At 42.5% G+C, this 22,500-nt stretch overlaps 1 protein-coding gene across 1 annotated transcript in view; it reads right to left on the bottom strand.

Moving 5' to 3' along the window:
- The window catches only part of LOC106566306 (uncharacterized), a 252,236-nt gene that overhangs the window by 152,283 nt on the left and 77,453 nt on the right, over window positions 1–22,500 (bottom strand).

The following is a 22,500-nucleotide window of genomic DNA, read 5'->3' as shown; positions in this document are numbered from 1 at the left end:
ACCAATCTATCTATCCAGGAGGTTAAAGTCCCCGAACCCAACCAATCTCTCTATCCAGGAGGTTGAAGTCCCTGAACCCAACCAATCTCTCTATCCAGGAGGTTGAAGTCCCCGAACCCAACCAATCTCTCTATCCAGGAGGTTGAACCCAACCAATCTCTCTATCCAGGAGATTGAAGTCCCCGAACCCAACCAATCTCTCTATCCAGGAGATTGAAGTCCACTAACCCAACCAATCTCTCTATCCAGGAGGTTGAAGTCCCCGAACCCAACCAATCTCTCTATCCAGGAGGTTGAAGTCCCCAAACACAACCAATCTCTCTATCCAGGAGGTTGAACCCAACCAATCTCTCTATCCAGGAGATTGAAGTCCCCAAACACAACCAATCTATCTATCCAGGAGGTAGAACCCAACCAATCTCTCTATCCAGGAGGTTGAAGTCCCTAAACCCAACCAATCTCTCTATCCAGGAGATTGAAGTCCCCGAACCCAACCAATCTCTCTATCCAGGAGATTGAAGTCCCCGAACCCAACCAATCTCTCTATCCAGGAGGTTGAACCCAACCAATCTCTCTATCCAGGAGGTTGAAGTCCCTAAACCCAACCAATCTCTCTATCCAGGAGGTTGAAGTCCCGGAACCCAACCAATCTCTCTATCCAGGAGGTTGAAGTCCCTGAACCCAACCAATCTTTCTATCCAGGAGGTTGAAGTCCACGAACCCAAACAATCTCTCTATCCTTAAGGTTGAAGTCCCCGAACCCAACCAATCTCTCTATCCAGGAGGTTGAAGTCCCCGAACCCAACCAATCTCTCTATCCAGGAGGTTGAAGTCCCCGAACCCAACAAATCTCTATATCCAGGAGGTTGAACCCAACCAATCTCTCTATCCAGGAGGTTGAAGTCCCAGAACCCAACCAATCTCTCTATCCAGGAGGTTGAAGTCCCAGAACCCAACCAATCTCTCTATCCAGGAGGTTGAAGTCCCCAGATTGAAAAGAAACCAGCTGTGACATCATCACCCAAAGGACTCTGCCCACCCATAGAATTACAATTATATTTCTATTAAGGCGTCTAATTTATTCGAATTATTTTTCTATCAATGATTCTAATTTATTCAAATTATTTTTCTATCAATGATTCTAATTACTTTTCTATCAATGATTCTAATTCATTCTAATTATATTTCTATCAAGGATTCTAATTCTATCTAGGATTCTAATCCATTCTAATTCTACTGACCCTCCATCTTGGGATCACGTCAGTAAGCCTCTGGTCTTCTGGGTTAGAAAGTCTCGATCCTAACCCCATCTCCTCTGACACCACTGATCAGTTTCCCTTAGTACAATCCTAACCTAAACCATGAGGACGATAAAAGTCTAAATTGATATTAGATAATTATCTAGGCCAGGGAAACTTCCTTCCAGAATCTAGGGATAACTTCCAACCAGTCAGTCAGGGACACAGTTCTCATTGGATAAATCCTCTTAAATGTAATGGCAAAATGTAGATTTCCGCCTAAATAGATATGCCCAAAAGTAACTGCTTTTCATGTGTAATTACATGATTCTGACATAAAAAAAAACATGTTATATTTGGAAAGAAGACATCTGGGAGATGATGAGGAAATGGAGTAGACAGATAGGAGTTACATAGTTCAGAATACACAAGATCAAGCACGCACAAAATAACCGTTTGTTTTTTATAATTTTATTTTTTGAAAATCATCTTTCATTGATAAGCTATAATTGAATTATTAATTCCAAGAGCTGGAAACACATCAGATGGCTTCCACACCATGTGAACAACATCAGGAAAAGAAAAGTGATTGATAGAGCTAACAACTAGAAAATGGGCAGATGTTTGAGGAAGTGTTGTCAGGTGTGGTCACGGGATGTTTCCAAATGTCCCTAAACCTCTCCAAAGTGACATATGTCTGTAAATTAGATCATTCCAGTGATATTACATTTTTCCAATCCTTAAATGCTATTTGTTCAGTATAAAAACACAATTTCTACCATATCAACCTCACTCCAAACATTGTGGTGGTGTTATGGGGTATCCAGGGTACATTCAAGTGTCCTTTCAACCTCTCCAAAGTGTCCAAATGTGGTAATTGCACTGTTTTTGGACGCTGGATGTACCTAAAAAGTTATTGTTCACTATAAAAAATACATTTCCACAACACCAACCTCTCTCAAACATTGTGGTGGTGTCGGGAGACATACAGGGGATTATCCAAGTGTTTTTTCAACCTCTCTAAAGTGCCTGAACGAATAGTCTAGGCATATCCAATGTATTGGTCCCACATACAAATAAACAGTTTACAAAAACAATATAAAAGCAACAGATATACATTTAAAAAAAATTATATAAAAATGTCTTATCGAACACAAACGTGGTTTACACATGTCTTTCACTAAAAAAGGTGCAACAATAGAAATAAGCTGAACTATTTACAAAATGGCGTTGAGGTTCCTTTTACATCCCAGGTATAGATGATTAGGTTTCACTTTCCCCATAGCTAGCGCATGTCGTGATAGTCTTTGAAACAAAAAGCGAACTGGCATTTCGGTCAGATGGGCTGGCATTTCACTATTATTTTTCCCCTGTATTTTCTGCAATGCTTGCAGTTCTTCCTTTTGTCTTTTGGCATGTGTGTTGGATAGTGGTGCTCACCTTGAATGGGGGGGGGGGGGGGGGGGGGTATGGTTGTGAGGTTGCTTTGGGGCCCCAAATTCAGCCATTTCTAACACCAGCTGCTCTCAGAAGGCCAAATTGGAGAGATGGATTTGACCTTTTGCTTGTGGAGAATGAAAGCATTTACTGTAGCAATGTCCACCAAGTGGTAAAGAAAAAAGTCTTATATTACTTCCTGGTTTTGTGGAGGGCCTGGTAGTAGCCTATCAGAGCATCAGATGGCTTCTGGTGGCATCTGGTTTCCGAGCTGGTCATGGGTACACCTCAGCCACGTTCAAGGTCCTAAACGATATCATAACCGCCATCGATAAAAGACAATACTGTGCAGCTGTATTCATCGACCTGGCCAAGGCTTTCGACTCTTGTCAATCACCGCATTCTTATCGGCAGACTCAACAGCCTTGGTTTCTCAAATGATTGCCTCGCCTGGTTCACCAACTACTTCTCAGATAGAGTTCAGTGTTTCAAATCGGAGGGCCTGTTGTCCGGACCTCTGGCAGTCTCTATGGGGGTACCGCAGGGTTCAATTCTCGGGCCGACTCTCTTCTCTGTATACATCAATGATGTCGCTCTCGCTGCTGGTGATTCTCTGATCCACCTCTACGCAGACGACACCATTCTGTATACCTCTGGCCATTCTTTGGACACTGTGTTAACAAAACCTCCAGACGAGATTTAATGCCACACAACTCTCCTTCCGTGGCCTCCAACTGCTCTTAAATACCAGTAAAACTAAATGCATTCTATCCCTGCCAGGGAAGTTGTTAGGCTTGAAGGTCTAATTTGAGGTTCTTTAGGTGTGGAGACTCTCCATCTAGCCCAGCTTTAACACCTCCTGGATAATCTGACCAATAATGTGCGTCTGAGTCTATCCGTTGGGTTATATAGCATGAACAATAAAGACACACTCACACAGGGAGAAGGTAGACTCACCGGGCAAATAATAAGTCGATTCGATGTATATTCCACGTTGGTTTAACCGTCATTTCATTGAAATTACGTTGGCAACAACGTTGAATCAACCAGTGTTAGCCCAGTGGGGAGATGGTTGTGATTTAGGTTAGGGGCGAGGCATCAGAGGAGCATATAATCCCACCGCTGGCCCTAATCTCTCATCTCTTTCCCCAATCCAGATTGCTGGTGCTGGGATGGAGGGATTGTATGTGAGAGAGTGTGTGAGAGAGAGAGTGTGTGTTAGAGAGAGAGTGTGTGTGAGAGAGAGTGTGTGTGTGAGAGAGAGAGTGTGTGTGAGAGAGAGAGTGTGTGTGAGAGAGAGAGTGTCTGTGTGTGTGAGAGAGAGAGTGTGAGAGAGAGAGTGTGTGTGTGTGAGAGAGAGAGTGTGAGAGAGAGAGTGTGTGTGTGTGTGTGTGTGTGTGTGTGTGTGTGTGTGTGTGTGTGTGTGGAGAGGATGTGTGTGTGAGAGAGAGAGTGTGTGTGAGAGAGAGAGAGTGTGTGAGAGAGTGAGTGTGTGTGAGAGAGAGAGTGTGTGAGAGAGAGTGTGTGTGTGAGAGAGAGAGTGTGTGAGAGAGAGAGTGTGTGTGAGAGAGAGAGAGTGTGTGAGAGAGAGTGTGTGTGAGAGAGAGAGTGTGTGTGAGAGAGAGTGTGTGTGTGTGTGAGAGGATGTGTGTGTGAGAGGGTGTGTGTATGTAAGAGAGGGTGCATGTGTGTGTGAGAGGGTGCGTGTGTGTGTGAGAGGGTGCGTGTGTGTGTGTGTGTGTGAGAGAGTTTTTGTGTGTGTGTGTGTGGGGGGAGGGGACGATGGCCTACTGAAACCTACATTTCAGACTATTACGTTGGTCATGGTGTGGACATCAGCCAGAATATAGTAATCCTAACAGATGAGATTGGGGCAGTGTGTGTGTGTGTGTGTGTGTGTGTGTATTACTATCCTTCTGGGTACCTGAAATCCCCAAAAGTCCCCACAAGGAGAGTAAAACATTGAAAATTGTCCCTCGTGGTGACATTTCTCACGTCCCCACAAGGACAAAGGCTATTTTATCCTGTTAGGGCTAGGGGGCAGTATTGACACGGCTGGATAAAAAAACATACCCGATTTAATCTGGTTACCACTCCTACCCAGTAACTAGAATATGCATATACTTATTACATATGGATAGAAAACACAGTAAAGTTTCTAAAACTGTTTGAATGGTGTCTGTGAGTATAACAGAACTCAAATGGCAGGTCAAAACCTGAGAGATTCCTTTACAGGAAGTGGCCTGTCTGACCATTTCTTGAACTTCTTTTCCATCTCTATCTTTTACTAAGGATCTCTGCTCTAACGTGACACTTACCACGTCGTACATAGGCGCTCAGAGCCTGGGAAAAAACAAAATGTCGTCATCCCAGCCCCAGGCTGAAACACATTATCGCCTTGCTCAAGTGGTCGATCAAGGGACACTGGGCTTAGGCGCGTGACCCGACCGCCCCCGCCTTTGTGATTTTTTCCTCTGTTTGCCGAAAAGGAGATTCCCTGTCGGAATATTATCGCTTTTCTACGAGAAAAATGGCGTAAAAATTGATTTTAAACAGCGGTTGAAATGCCTCGAAGTACGGTAATGGAATATTTAGAATTTTTTTGTCACGAATTGCGCCATGCTCGCCACCCTTATTTACCCTTTAGGATAGTGTCTTGAATGCACGAACAAAACGCCGCTGTTTGGATATAACGATGGATTATTTTGGACCAAACCAACATTTGTTATTGAAGTAGCAGTCCTGGGAGTGCATTCTGACGAAGACAACAAAAGGTAATCAAACTTTTATAATAGTAAATATGATTATGGTGAGTGCTAAACTTGCCGGGTGTCTAAATAGCTAGCCCGTGATGCCTGGGCTATGTACTTAGAATATTGCAAAATGTGCTTTCACCAAAAAGCTATTTTAAAATCGGACATATCGAGTGCATAGAGGAGGTCTGTATCTATAATTCTTAAAATAATTGTTATGCTTTTTGTGAACGTTTATCGTGAGTAATTTAGTAAAATATTAGCGAATTCCCCGGAAGTTTGCGGGGGGTATGCTAGTTCTGAACGTCACATGCTAATGTAAAAAGCTGGTTTTTGATATAAATATGAACTTGATTGAACAAAACATGCATGTATTGTATAACATAATGTCCTAGGGTTGTCATCTGATGAAGATCATCAAAGGTGAGTGCTGCATTTAGCTGTCTTCTGGGTTTTGGTGACATTATATGCTGGCTTGAAAAATGGGTGTCTGATTATTTCTGGCTTGGTACTCTGCTGACATAATCTAATGTTTTGCTTTCGTTGTAAAGCCTTTTTGAAATCGGACAGTGTGGTTAGATTAACGAGAGTCTTGTCTTTAAATAGCTGTAAAATAGTCATATGTTTGAGAAATTTAAGTAATAGGATTTTTAAGGTTTTGAAAATCGCGCCACAGGCTTAAAGTGGCTGTTACGTAGGTGGGACGAATTCGTCCCGCCTAGCCCAGAGAGGTTAAGCTTAGGGGTTAGGTTTAGGGTTAAAGGTTACAATTAGGGTTAGGGGTTAGGTTTACAGTTAGAGTTAGGGGGTAAAGGTTAGGATTAGAGGTTAGGTTTAGAGTTAGGGTTAAAGGTTAGGATTAGGTTTAGAGTTAGGGATAAAGGAAAAAAGGATTTTGAATGGAAATCAATTATCTGTTCCTACAAGGATAGTAATATCAAACGTGTATGTGTGGAGATCAGCGATGCTACCTAGTACCCGCACAAAACATTCTACAGACTATGTCAATGCAAAGTGACTTGAATGAGATTGGGAGACACTGAGGGAGACACTGAGGGAGACGGTGAGGGAGACGGTGAGGGAGACACTGAGGGAGACGGTGAGGGAGACGGTGAGGGAGACGGTGAGGGAGACGGTGATGGAGACACTGAGGGAGACGGTGAGGGAGACGGTGAGGGAGACGGTGAGGGAGTCACTGAGGGAGACGGTGAGGGAAACACTGAGGGAGACACTGAGGGAGACGGTGAGGGAGATGGTGAGGGAGACACTGAGGGAGACGGTGAGGGAGACGGTGAGAGAGAGTGAGGGAGAGATGTACAACTATTCTCATCTATCAATAATGATAAGCCACCAGGTATAGACAACCTAGATGGTAAACTATGGAGAATGGTAGCAGACTGTATTACCATATAGACAACCTAGATGGTAAACTATGGAGAATGGTAGCAGACTGTATTACCACCAGGTATAGACAACCTAGATGGTAAACTATTGGAGAATGGTAGCAGACTGTATTACCACCAGGTATAGACAACCTAGATGGTAAACTATAGAGAATGGTAGCAGACTGTATTACCACCAGGTATAGACAACCTTGAAGGTAATTCACGGCTATAAAAAAGTATTATACAGAGTCATGATCATTAAACTGAGGTCCTGACTCTGTAGTTCATCTGGGTCATGAGGTCCTGACTCTGTAGTTCATCTGGGGAAGGGTCATGAGGTCCTGACTCTGTAGTTCATCTGGGGAAGGACCATGAGGTCCTGACTCTGTGGTTCATCTGGGGAAGGGTCATGAGGTCCTGACTCTGTAGTTCCTCTGATGAAGGGTCAAGGAGACAAAGGAGGCTGACAGCAGAGTATGTGAGCGGAGTGGAGCTGGTTTTGGAGAGTTCCCAATTTGACTGGAGAGGAGAGATCCCAATTTGGCTGGAGAGGAGAGATCCCAATTTGACTGGAGAGGAGAGATCCCAATTTGACTGGAGAGGAGAGATCCCAATTTGACTGGAGAGGAGAGATCCCAATTTGACTGAAGCGCGGAACGAGATTCCCAAAGACTGGAGCATCGGCCTTCTGGCCCGCTCCAACTTCACTCCGGTAGAACTCACTTCACAAGCTCAGAGCATGTCCGCCCCAGCATGGATCGAGTGGCCTGAAGGGTGTTTATCATCCCCAGAGGCTCTGTAAGTGAGGAGAGGATATTCTCTGTTGCTGGCCAGCTCTCCAGGTACCATCACATGAGTCTGAAGACACTGGCCGTCTCTCCAGGTACCATCACATGAGCCTGAAGACACTGGCCATCTCTCCAGGTACCATCACATGAGTCTGAAGACACTGGACGTCTCTCCAGGTACCATCACATGAGCCTGAAGCCCCAGACTGGCCGTCTCTCCAGGTACCATCACATGAGCCTGAAGCCCCAGACTGGCCGTCTCTCCAGGACCATCACATGAGCCTGAAGCCCCAGACTGGCCGTCTCTCCAGGTACCATCACATGAGCCTGAAGCCCCAGACTGGCCGTCTCTCCAGGTACCATCACATGAGTCTGAAGCCCCAGACTGGTCGTCTCTCCAGGTACCATCACATGAGTCTGAAGCCCCAGACAGGCCAAACTCCTGTTTCTAAAATGTTTTTCTAAAATTGAATTAAAAACCACTAATAAGGGATTTTTCATTTAATTTGTATTTAATTCTATGTAAGTCACAGCCTATATGCACAACGTATAGACTATAATGATTTAATCCAACTAAAATGTTGTTTAAATGCTGAGAGCTTTATGTCCCTACCAGCCTATTGTGTCTCACTCCCTAATGCTTCACAATGTATTTCTTTGTAGACTACAGCCTTGAAACAACTGAAATAATATAGCCTAAATAATTCATTTAGTTCCTTCTTAGACTCCCTGTCTGTCTCCTGACCTATTTAGAGTGTTAATATGCTGTTTAATATGACATGTATCCTATTCAGAGTGTTTAATATGAAATGAATCCTATTCAGAGTGTTAATATGCTGTTTAATATGACATGTAGCCTATTCAGAGTGTTTAATATGAAATGAATCCTATTCAGAGTGTTAATATGCTGTTTAATATGCCATGTATCCTATTCAGAGTGTTAATATGCTGTTTAATATGACATGTAGCCTATTCAGAGTGTTTATTTTTTATTTATTTCACCTTTCTTTAACCAGGTAGGCCAGTTGACAAAAAGTTTTCATTTACAACTGCGACCTGGCCAAGATAAAGCAAAGCAGTTCGACACATACAACGACACAGAGTTACACATAAACAAACATACAGTCAATAACACAAAGGAAAATAAAAATATCTATGTAAAATGTAAATCTATGTACAATGTGTGCAAATGTAGAAAAGTAGGGAGGTAGGCAATAAATAGTCTATAGACGCGAAAATAATAACAATTTATCATTAATACTAGAGACAAAAACAAAAACATAATGTTGGTTTCATGAGCTGAAATAAAAGATCAAAGAAAGATGATGATGTGCAAGTAGAGATAGTGGGGTGCAAAAGAGCAAGAGGGTAAGTAATAAAATGGGGATGAGGTAGTTGGGTGGGCTATTTACAGATTGGCTGTGTACAGGTACAGTGATCGGTGAGCTGCTCTGACAGCTGATGCTTAAAGTTAGAGAGGGAGATTCAGAGATTCAGAGATTTCTGCAATTCGTTCCAGTCATTGGCAGCAGAGAACTGTAAGGAAAGGCAGCCAAAGGAAGTGTTGGCGTTGGGGATGACCAGTGAGATATACCTGCTGGAAGCGCGTGTTACGGGTGGGTGTTGCTATGGTGACGAGTGAGCTGAGATAAGGTGGGGCTTTACCTAGCAAAGACTTATAGATGACCTGGAGCCAGTGGGCATGGCAACGGATATGTAGTGAGGGCCAGCCGACTAGAGCATATAGGTCGCAGTGGTGGGTAGTGTATGGGGCTTTGGTGACAAAACAGATGGAACTGTGATAGACTGCATCCAGTTTGCTGAGTAGAGTGTTGGGGGCTATTTTGTAAATGACATCGCCGAAGTCAAGGAACGGTAGGATAGTCAGTTTTACGAGGGTATGTTTGGCAGCATGAGTGAAGGAGGCTTTGTTGCAAAATAGGAAGCCAATTCTAGATTTTATTTTGGATTGGAGATGTTTTATGTGAGGCTGGAAGGAGAGTTTACAGTCTAACCAGACACCTAGATATTTGTAGTAGTCCACATATTCTAATTCAGAACTGTCCAGAGTAGCGATGCTAGTCGGGTGGGAGGGTGCGGGCAGCAATCGGTTGAAGAGCATGCACTTAGTTTTACTAGCATTTAAGAGCAGTTGGAGGCCACGGAAGGAGTGTTGTATGGCGTTGATGCTCGTTTGGAGGTTTGTTAACACAGTATCCAAAGAAGGGCCAGAGGTATACAGAATGGTGTCGTCTGCGTAGAGGTGGATCAGAGAATCACCAGCAGCAAGAGCGACATTATTGATATATACAGAGAAAAGAGTCTGGCTGAGAATTGAACCCTGTGGCACCCCCATAGAGACTGCCTGAGGTCCGGACAACAGCCCCTCCGATTTGACACACTGAACTCCATCTGAGAAGTAGTTGGTGAACCAGGTGAGGCAATCATTTGAGAAACCAAGGATATTGAGTCTCCTGATAAGAATACGGTGTATGACAAAGTCGAAAGCCTTGGCCAGGTTGATGCAGACGACTGCACAGTACTGTCTTTTATTGATGGCGGTTATGATATCATTTAGGACCTTGAGTGTGGCTGAGGTGCACCAATGACCAGCTCAGAAAACAGATTGCATAACGGAGAAGGTACAGTGGGATTCTAAATGGTCGGGGATCTGTTTGTTAACTTGGATTTTAGAAAGGCAGGGCAGGATGGATATAGGTCTATAACAGTTTGGGTCTAGAGTGTCTCCCCTTTCAAGAGGGGGATGACCGCGGCAGCTTTCCAATCTTTGGGGATCTCAGATGATACAAAAGAGAGGTTGAATAGGCTAGTAGTAGGGGTTGCAAACATTTCGGAGGATCATTTTAGAAAGAGAGGGTCCAGATTGTCTAGCCCAGCTGATTTGTAGGGATTCAGATTTTGCAGTTCGTTCAGAACATCAGCTGTCTGGATTTGGGTGAAGAAGAAGCGGGGGGTTTGGGCAAGTTGCCGCACGGGGTGCTGCGATGTTGGCCGGGGTAGGGGAAGCCAGGTGGAAAGCATGGCCAGCCGTGGAAAAATGCTTATTGAAATGATCAATTATAGTGGATTTATCGGTGGTGACAGTGTTTCCTATCCTCAGTGCAGTGGGCGACTGGGAGGATGAGCTCTTATTCTCCATGGACTATACAGTGTCCCAAAACCTTTTGGAATTAGTGCTACAGGAAGCAAATTTCTGTTTGAAAAAAAATTGCCTTAGCTTTCCTAACTGACTGAGTATATTGGTTCCTGACTTCCCTGAAAATGTGCATATCGCGGGGGCTATTCGATGCTAATGCAGAATGCCACTGGAGGTTTTTGTGCTGGTCAAGGGCAGTTAAGTCTGGGGTGAACCAAGGGCTATATCTGTTCCTAGTTCTACATTTTTGGGGCGTGCTTATTTAAGATGGAGAGGAAAGCACTTTTGAAAAGCAACCAGGCATCCTCCACTGACAGGATGAGGTCAATATCCTTCCAGGATACCCGGGCCAGATCGATTGAAGTGTTTTAGGGAGCGTTTGACAGTGATGAGGGGTGGTCATTTGACCGCAGACACATTACGCCCGCAGGCAATGAGGCAGTGATTGCTGAGATAGCAGAGGTGTATTTGGAGGGCAAGTTGGTCAGGATGATATCTAAGAGGGTGCCCATGGTTACGGATTTAGGGTTGTACCTGGTAGGTTCCTTGATAATTTGTGTGAGCCGGGGTGTTAAGTATGTCCCAGTTTAGGTCACCTAACAGTACGAACTCTGAAGATAGATGGGGGGGCAATCATTTCACATATGGTGTCCAGGGCACAGTTGGGGGCAGAAGGTAGTCTATAACAAGCGGCAACGGTGAGAGACTTGTTTCTGCAAAGGTGGATTTTTAAAAGTAGAAGATCGAATTGTTTGGGCATAGACCTGGATAGTATGACAGAACTCTGCAGGCTATCTCTGCAGTAGATTGCAACTCCGCCCCCTTTGGCAGTTCTATCTTGTCTGATATTGTTATAGCTAGGGATGGAAATTTCAGGATTGCTGATGGCCTTCCTATGCCGGCAGGGTAGCCTAGTGGTTAGAGCATTGGGCTAGTAACTGAAAGGTTGCAAGTTCAAATCCCCCAGCTGACAAAGTACTAATCTGTTGTTCTTCCCCTGAAAAAGGCAGTTAACCCACTGTTCCTAGGCTGTCATTAAAAATAAGAATTCGTTCTTCACTGACTTGCCTAGTTAAATAAAGGTTAAAAAAAAATGCCAAGATTCAGACATGACTAGGACATCTGGGTTGGCGGAGTGTGCTAAAGCACTGAATAAATCAAACTTAGGGAGGAGGCTTCTGATGTTAACATGCATGAAACCAACGCTTTTATGGTTACAGAAGTCAACAAATGAGAGCGCCTGGGGAATGGGAGTGATTTTGGGGGCTGCAGAGCCTGGATTCACCTCTACATCACCAGAGGAACAAAGGAGGAGTAGGATAAGAGTATGGTTAAAGGCTAAAAGAACTGGTCGTCTAGTGCGTTCGGAACGGAGAGTAAAAGGAGCAGGTTTCTGGGTGCGGAAGAATAGATTCAAGGCATAATGTACAGACAAGGGTATGGTAGGATGTGAATACAGTGGAGGTAAGCCTAGGCATTGCGTGACGATGAGAGATGTTTTGTCTCTAGAGGCACCATTTAAGCCAGGTGCGGTCACCGCATGTGTGGGAGTTGGAACATAAGGGCTAGCTAAGGCATATTGAGCAGGGCTGGAGGGTCTACAGTGAAATAAGACAAACATTACTAACCAAAACAGCAATAGACAAGGCATATTGACATTAGGGAGAGGCATGTGTAGTCGAGTGATCATAGGGTCCAGTGAGTAGCTAGGCGAGCTGGAGGCACGGCGATTCAGACAGCTAGCAGGCCGGGGCTAGCAGCAGGCTAGCAGATGGGCTTCAGGGGGACGTCGCAATGGGAGAGCCTGTTGAAACCCCCTCGGACGGTTACGTCGGCAGACCAGTTGTGATGGATCGGCGGGGCTCCATGTCGGCAGCAAAGGATCCAGTCCAATTGGCAAAAGAGGTAATTGAAGCCCAGGAATTGCTTGATGGATCTCTTCGGCTAGCCAGGAGATGAGCCTAGTTCGAGGCTAGCTCCTGGATAACTGGTGCTTGCTTCGGGACAGAGACGTTAGACAGGAGTAACCACTTGGATAGCAGCTAGCTAGCTGCGATGATCCAGAGTAAAGGTTCAGAGCTTGCGGTAGGAATTCTGAGATTGTGGAAAAAGCAGTCCGATATGCTCTGGGTTGATATCGCGCTGTGCAGGCTGGCAGGAATTGACCGGGCTGAGACTGGCAGATGTCCGAGTTAACGGTGATGACCGCTAGCAATGGCTAAATGACTACTAGCTAGTAGCTAGTTAGCTGGCTAGCTTCTGATGGGGGTTCCGGTTCTAAAGTGTAAAAATAGCAGATCCGTACCACATTGGGTGAGGCGGGTTGCAGGAGAGTATATTCAGTCCGTAGATGGAAAATTAGATTAAAGATATAAATAATATATACGAAATAAAAACTATATATATACAAGGGATGGGACAAGACAATCAGAACAGACATCCCACAGCCACGCCATCTTGGAAGTTAGGCTATATGCTGTTTAATATGACATGTATCCTATTCAGAGTGTTAATATGCTGTTTAATATGACATGTATCCTATTCAGAGTGTTAATATGCTGTTTAATATGACATGTAGTCTATTCAGAGTGTTAATATGCTGTTTAATATGACATGTAGTCTATTCAGAGTGTTAATATGGTGTTTAATATGACATGTATCCTATTCAGAGTGTTTAATATGACATGTATCCTATTCAGAGTGTTAATATGACATGTATCCTATTCAGAGTGTTAATATGACATGTATCCTATTCAGAGTGTTAATATGACATGTATCCTATTCATAGTGTTAATATGACATGTATCCTATTCAGAGTGTTAATATGACATGTATCCTATTCAGAGTGTTAATATGACATGTAACCTATTCAGAGTTTTAACATGACATGTAACCTATTCAGAGTGTTAATATGACATGTATCCTATTCAGAGTGTTAATATGCTGTTTAATATGACATGTTGTCTTTTCAGAGTGTTAATATGGTGTTTAATATGACATGTATCCTATTCAGAGTGTTAATATGCTGTTTAATATGACATGTATCCTATTCAGAGTGTTAATATGCTGTTTAATATGACATGTATCCTATTCAGAGTGTTAATATGACATGTATCCTATTCAGAGTGTTAATATGCTGTTTAATATGACCTAGATAATAAACCATTTGCCATGGCATCGGTACATCGAAAATCTCTTCCCAACTATTTTGCCATCTATATGGCACAGCCGTACATTTTTTGGTCCTTAAATGAAACTGGTATACATTTGTATTTATCACAATTTTCTTTAACCACTTTTGGTCTTTAATACAGGGCCGACAGGCAAGTTCCTTACTTTTTCCCCCTTCCACTTGCCTCTTCCATTTTTGTGGTAATGCTGCAATTAGTTGGTTGTAATTTTAGGTACAGCAGACATGTCCATGTCTGTGTTAACTACATGACATGTGTGACATAACTCCACCTGTCCTATTTATCATTTAATTTATAAAGATTATACATTTTTTAAACATTTTATCGAAAAATGTGTTTTTGAATCAATTAGTATATTTGAGTTTAACCACATTATTTGTTGTTTTATTTGTTGTCTTTTCTGGTGGATTAAACAAAAATTAAAAACCAACTTTCTATGGCTTGTTAAAAAAATAATGATATTTTGGAGATTACTTCGTTTTTAAATAACCGAAGGTGAGAGGTTGTAATCTGAATAAAGGGAAAAAGGCCATTCTTGAACATGGGGTGAGATATTCTTACTAATTTGCTAGAGAACCAGTTCAGATTTAAATATAACTTTTGTATGACTGATGCCTTTAGTGAGAGGTCTAAAGCTTTAATATTTAATAATTTCTGCCCTCTGAATTGATATTCTGTCACGACTTCCACCGAAGTCGGCCCCTCTCCTTGTTCGGGTGGCGTTCGGCGGTCGACGTCACTGGCTTACTAGTTACCACCGATCTATGTTTCCCTTTTCGTTTGCTTTTGTCTTAATTATACACACCTATTTATGATTCCCTGATTATGTTCATTATTTAACCCTCTGGCTTCCCTGTTTGTCTTGTCCGTGATTGTTCATGTTTTGTGGTTGTTGGAGGAGTTTCTCCCAACCCTGTATTTTGCTGTGGGAGAAGTTTTATAATGATTTTGAGTGAACACATTTTTGTTTGCACTCATCCCTGTGTCCTGCGCCTGACTCCCATACTTCTTCTAACGAAAGCATTACATATTCATTATATAAATAGGTCTTTTAAATTTTGTCTGGCTTGCCATTCCAAATAATATTGAATATTTTTTGCTCATACAATTTAAAAAGCAGGACACTAGGTGTAGGCAAGACCATAAGCAAATAGGTAAACTGGGATATGACTAAAGAGTTAATCAGGGTGATTATTCCACAAATAGAGAGGTATTTTCCTTTCCATGGTAGCAAGATCTTATCTGTTTTTGCTAACTTTCTATTAAAATGTATTGGAGTGAGGTAATTTCTTTCTTTTGGGATTTGTATAGTGGGTATGTCCACATCTCCGTCAGACCATTTTACTGGTAAACTACATGGTAATGTAAAAGTTGTATTTTTTATTGCTCCAATACGTAATATAGTACGTTGATCATAATTTGGTTTTAATCCAGAGAGGTTAGAAAAAGTATCTAGATCCTCAATGAGTCTGTGGAGGGATTCTAATTGTGGTTTTAAAAGAAAACATAAATCAGCGTACAATGTTTTTAAGCCCTGGATTTCTAATCCCTTAATATTATTGTTGGATCTAATTTTAATAGCTAAGATTTCGATGGCCATAATAAAAAGATATGCTGATAATGGACAACCTTGTTTTGCTCCTCTTGACAGTTTAAAACTTTCTGAGATGTAGCCAGAGGTCATTATTATTATTATTAGATGTCATTATGATGTCAGAGGTCATTATTATAATTATTATTAGATGTCATTATGATGTCAGATGTCATTATTATTATTATTATTATTATTATAATTAGATGTCATTATGATGTCAGAGGTCATTATTATTATAATTATTATTAGATGCCATTATGATGTCAGAGGTCATTATTATTATTATTATTATTATTAGATGTCATTAGATGTCAGAGCTCATTATTATTATAATTAGATGTCATTATGATGTCAGAGGTCATTATTATTATTATTAGATGTCATTATTATGTCAGAGGTCATTATTATTATTATTATTAGATGTCATTATGATGTCAGAGGTCATTATTATTATAATTATTATTAGATGTCATTATGATGTCAGAGGTCATTATTATTATTATTAATAGATGTCATTATGATGTCAGAGATCATTATTATTATTATTATTATAATTAGATGTCATTATGATGTCAGAGGTCATTATTATTATTATTAGATGTCATTATGATGTCAGGTCATTATTATTATTATTAGATGTCATTATGATGTCAGAGGTCATTATTATTATTATTAGATGTCATTATGATGTCAGAGGTCATTATTATTATTATTATTATAATTAGATGTCATTATGATGTCAGAGGTCATTATTATTATTCGATGTCATTATGATGTCAGAGGTCATTATTATTATTATTATTATAATTAGATGTCATTATGATGTCAGAGGTCATTATTATTATTATTAGATGTCATGATGTCAGAGGTCATTATTATTATAATTAGAGGTCATTATTATTATTATTATTAGATGTCTTTATGATGTCAGAGGTCATTATTATTATAATTAGATGTCATTATGATGTCAGAGGTCATTATTATTATAATTAGATGTCATTATGATGTCAGAGATCATTATTATTCGATGTCATTATGATGTCAGAGGTCATTAATATTATTATTAGATATCATTATGATGTCGTGTGTTTTTAACACAGAAGGCAGAATGACAGTAGTGTGTGAGAGAGAGGACAGGACAGAAACTGGTACACCATGCAGGCAGAGAACAGATTGCATGTTCCATCCTAGCACAAAGGAATACATGAGACAGAGAGAGAGAGAGCGACAGAGACAAGGAGAGAGAGAGAGAGAGAGAGAGAGAGAGAGAGAGAGAGAGAGAGGGAGAGGGAGAGAGAGACAGGGAGAGAGAGAGAGAGAGAGAGAAAGAGAGAAAAGGAGAGAGAGAGACAGGGAGAGAGAGAGAGACAGGGAGAGAGAGAGAGAGACAGGGAGATAGAGAGAGAGAGAGAGACAGGGAAAGAGAGACAGGGAGAGAGAGAGAGACAGGGAGAGAGAGAGACAGGGAGAGAGAGAGAGAGAGAGCAAGAGAGACAGGGAGAGAGAGAGAGAGAGAGAGAGACAGGGAGAGAGAGAGAGAGAGCGAGACAGGAAGAGAGAGAGAGCGAGACAGGGAGAGTGATCTAGAACAGCGTTATTAAAGTGATCTTAAACCCCCACAGCAACAGAATGTAAATGTGTGTGCGGTATCCTGAGGGGGGAGATATCATCAGAGTCCCTCTGCCCCTCAGGTTCAGACCTACTGTCAGATCCTGTTTTAGCCAGGTGAACACACACACTTCCATTAAAATCAAAAGCTACTCATTAAATCCTTTGCTCCCTGTCTTTTTCTTACGACTGACAGACCAGGGATGTGGGGTTGACAAAAATGTGACATAAAGGTGAATTAACCTCTATGGGCTAGGTGGGACGCTAGCGTGCCACCCGTGGTGCACTCCATCAACAGCAGGTGCATTTCAAGAGCGGCAAATTTGAATCCAAATAAATGTCAAAATTCAAATTTTTCAAAAATACAACTATTTTACACCATTTGAAAGATAAACATCTCCTTAATCTAACCACGTTTTACGAGTTCAAAAAGGTTTTACGGCGAAAGCATAAATTTAGAGTATGTTAGGACAGTACATTTACAAGAGTTGTGTGTAATGTTTTGTCAAGTCAAAGACAGGGTCACCAAAACCATAAAACCAGCTAAAATGATGCACTAACCTTTTACAATCTCCATCAGATGACACTCCTAGGACATTATGTTAGACAATGCATGCATTTTTAGTTCTATCAAGTTCATATTTATATCCAAAAACAGCGTTTTACTATGGCATTGATGTTGAGGAAATCGTTTCCCTCCAATAACCGGCAGTCAAGTCAGCGTCACAAATTAAATAATTAAAATTAGAAAACATTGGTAAAATATTATATTGTCATTTAAAGAATTATAGATTTACATCTCTTGAACGCAATCAACTTGCCAGATTTAAAAATAACCTTACTGGGAAATCACACTTTGCAATAATCTGAGCACTGCGCCCAGAAAAATACGCGTTGCGATACAGACTAGACGTCATGTTGGGGAGATCTAAAATCGAAAATACTATGTAAATAATCCATTACCTTTGATTCTCTTCATCAGATGTCACTTCCAGGTATCACAGGTCCATAACGAATGTAGTTTTGTTCAAAAAAGCTCATCATTTATGTCCAAAAATCTCCGTCTCGTTAGCACATGATGTAAGCCAGCCGGACTTCTCGTCATGAACGAGGGGAAAAAATATATTTCCGTTCGTTCAAACATGTCAAACGTTGTATAGCATAAATCATTAAGGCCTTTTTTAACCAGAACATGAATAATATTCAAGGTGGACGAATGCATACTCTTTTATAACGTATTGGAACGAGGGTACCCAACATGAACTCGCGCGCCAGGTGTCTAATGGGACATCATCGTTCCATGGCTCTTGTTCGGTCAGATCTCCCTCCAGAAGACTCAAAACACTTTGTAAAGGCTGGTGACATCTAGTGGAAGCAATAGGAAGTGCCAAAATATTCCTAAACCCCTGTGTTTTTCAATGGGATAGGTTTAAAGTCAATACAACACATCAGGTATCCACTTCCTGTCAGAAAATGTCTCAGGGTTTTGCCTGCCAAATGAGTTCTGTTATACTCACAGACACCATTCAAACAGTTTTAGAAACTTTAGAGTGTTTTCTATCCATATATAGTAAGTATATGCATATTCTAGTTACTGGGTAGGATTAGTAACCAGATTAAATCGGGTACATTTTTTTTATCCAGATGTGCAAATGCTGCCCCCTAGCCCCAACAGGTTAAAAGTGACATGAAGGTGAATTAAATGTGAATTAAATGTGACATAAAGGTGAATTAAATGTGACATAAAGGTGACTTGAAGGGACAATCTGCATTTGGTACATCCATTTTGGGACTTTTCAATCCATGATATCTATCCATTGATTCTTGAAGATAGAACTTCTAAGGGATCTCCATCTCGCTCTCCCTCCTCTCCGCCTTCCCTTCGGCAAATCTGACCATGACATCATCTTGCTCCTACCGTCTGATAGGCAGAAACTCAAACAGGATGTACCAGTGACAAGAACCATTCAACGCTGGTCTGACCAATCGGAATCCACGCTTCAAGATTGTTTTGATCACGCGGACAGGAATATGTTCCGGTCAGCCTCAGAGAACAACATCGACCTATTCGCTGACTCAGTGAGTGAGTTTATAAAGAAGTGCATTGGAGATGTTGTACCCACTGTGACTATTAAAACCTACCCTAACCAGAAACTGTGGCTAGATGGCAGCATTCGCACAAAACTGAAAGTGCGAACCACCGCATTTAACCATGGAAAGATGACTGGGAATATGGCTGAATATAAACAGTGTAGTTATTCCCTCCGTAAGGCAATCAAACAAGTGAAATGTCGGAACAGGGACAAAATGGAGTCACAATTCAACGGCTCAGACACGAGACGTATGTGGCAGGGTCTACAGGAAATCACGGACTACAAAAATAAAACCTGACGTCTTGCTTCCAGACAAACTAAACACCTTCTTTGCCTGCTTTGAGGATAATACAGTGATAATACAGTGCGTCGTGGCCTGCTAACAAGGACTGCCCCCCCCCCCCACCCCCATTTCTGTGGCCGACGTGACTAAAACATTTAAACATGTTAACCCTTGGAAGGCTGCCGGCCCAGACGGCATCCCTAGCCACGTCCTCAGAGCATGCGCAGACCAGCTGGCTGGTGTGTTTACAAACATATTTAATCTTTCCCTATCCAGTCTGCTGTTCCCACATGCTTCAATATGGCCACCATTGTTCTTGTACCCAAGGAGGCAAAGATAACTGAACTAAATAACTATCGCCCCGTAGCACTCACTTCTGTCATCATGAAGTGCTTAGTCAAGGATCATATCACCTCCACCCTACCTGACACCCTAGACCCACTCCAATTTGAATACCGTCAATACAGGTCTAGAGACGACGCAATCGCCATCACACTGCACACTGCCCTAACCCATCTGGACAAGAGGAACACATATGTAAGAATGCTGTTTATTGACTACAGCTCAGCATTCAACACCATAGTACCCTCCAAACTCATCATTAAGGTCAAGGCCCTGGGTCTCAACCCTGCCCTGTGCAACTGGGTCCAGGACTTTCTGACGGGTCGCCCCAAGGTGGTGAAGGTAGGAAACAACATCGCCACTTCGCTGACCCTCAACACTGGGGTTCCACAAGGGTGCATTCTCAGCCCTCTCCTGTACTCCCTGTTCACCCATAACTGCGTGGCCATGCATGCCTCCAACTCAATCATCAAGTTTGCATACCACACAACAGTAGTGGGCTTGATTACCAACAACGACGAGACAGCCTACAAGGAGGAGGTGAGGGCACTCGGAGTGTGGTGTCAGGAAAACAACCTCTCACTCAACGTCAACAAAACAAAGGAGATGATTGTGGACTTCAGGAAACAGCAGAGGGAGCACCCCTCTATCCACATCGACGGGACAGCAGTGGACAAGGTGGAAAGTTTTAAGTTCCTCGGTGTACACATCACAGACAAACTGAAATGGTTCACCCACACAGACAAAATCAAATCAAAATTGTATTAGTCACATGCGCCAAATACAAGAGGTGTAGTAGACCGTACAGTGAAATACTGACTTACAAGCACTTAACCAACAATGCAGTTCAAATAAAAAGAAGAAATAAAAGTAACATGTAATTAAAGAGCAGCAGTAAAAAATAACAATAGTGAGACTATATACAGGGGGTACTGGTACAGAGTCAATGTGGAGACTATATACAGGGGGTACCGGTACAGAATCAATGTGGAGGCTATATACAGGGGGTATCGGTACAGAGTCAATGTGGAGGCTATATACAGGGTGTTACGGTACAGAGTCAATGTGGAGACTATATACAGGGTATTACGGTACAGAGTCAATGTGGAGGCTATATACAGGGTATTACGCTACAGAGGCAATGTGGAGGCTATATACAGAGTATTACGGTACAGAGTCAATGTGGAGGCTATATACAGGGGGTACCAGTACAGAGTCAATGTGGAGACTATATACAGGGTATTACGGTACAGAGTCAATGTGGAGGCTATATACAGGGGGTACCGGTACAGAGTAAATGTGGAGGCTATATACAGGGTATTACGGTACTGAGTCAATGTGGAGGCTATATACAGGGTATTACGGTACAGAGTCAATGTGGAGGCTATATACAGGGTATTACGGTACAGAGTCAATGTGGAGGCTATATACAGGGTGGTACCAGTATTTCCTAACCTCCTGCCAAATGTATGACCATATTAGAGACACATATTCCCTATGATTACACAGATACACAAAGAATTTCAAAACAAATCCAATGTAAACATATGTTTCCCATGCCAATAAAGCCCATTGAATTGAAATGAGAGGAGGGAGAGAAAGATAGAGAGAAAGAGAGTGGGAGAGATGGAAAGAGAGAGGATAGAGGGAGAAAGAGAGGGGGGGAGATGGAGAGGGTGGGGGCGAGATGGAGAGAGAGAGGAGGGAGATGGAGAGAGAGAGAGGGGTAGATGGAGAGAGAGAGGAGGGAGATGGAGAGAGAGAGAGAGGAGAGAGAGAGGGGGGAGAGAGAGAGAGAGAGGGGGAGATGGAGAGAAGGGGGGAGAGAGAGAGGGGGTGGAGAGAGACAGGAGGGAGATGGAGAGAGGGGGGGTGGAGAGAGAGGGTGGGGGCGAGATGGAGAGAGAGAGGAGGGAGATGGAGAGAGAGAGAGGAGGGAGATGGAGAGGGGGGGTGGAGAGAGAGAGGTGGGGTGGAGAGAGAGAGGTGGGGTGGAGAGACAGGGGGATGGAGAGGAGAGGTGGGGTGGAGAGAGAGGGGGGTGGAGAGAGAGAGGTGGGGTGGAGAGGGAGAGGGTGGGTGGAGAGAGAGAGAGAGAGATTGAGGGTGGAGAGAGAGATGGGCAGAAAAACAAAGAAGTAAAGACAGAGAGACGGGAAGTTTCCAGAGGAATGAGGAGTCATAAAGATGATACAAAACTGTTGCATAAAAGGCAGAGGTACATTTACTATATGGCATATTTTATTTCTGGAAATCAGATGGTACAGAGCTGCAGGGTAAAGGTTTATAGACAGAGAGAGGAGAAGAGAGGAGAGGAGAAGAGAGGAGAGTAGGAGAGGAGGTTATGGAGGAGATGAGATGAGATGAGAGGAGGTTATGGAGGAGAAGAGAGGAGAGGAGGAGAGAGGAGAGGAGGTTATGGAGGAGAAGAGAGGAGAGTAGGAGAGAGGAGGATATGGAGGAGAAGAGAAGAGAGTAGGAGAGAGGAGAGGAGGTTATGGAGGAGAAGAGAGGAGGAGAGAGGAGAGAAGGATATGGAGGAGAAGAGAGGAGAGGAGGTTATGGAGGAGATGAGAGGAGAGTAGGAGAGAGGAAAGGAGGTTATGGAGGAGAAGAGAGGAGAGGAGGATA

Source organism: Salmo salar, chromosome 13, assembly GCF_965601325.2.
Source record: "Salmo salar chromosome 13, fSalSal1, whole genome shotgun sequence".
Taxonomy (NCBI): domain Eukaryota; kingdom Metazoa; phylum Chordata; class Actinopteri; order Salmoniformes; family Salmonidae; genus Salmo; species Salmo salar.
The sequence above is the reverse complement of the archived record's forward strand: the minus strand, read 5'-3'. Positions and strand labels throughout refer to the sequence as shown.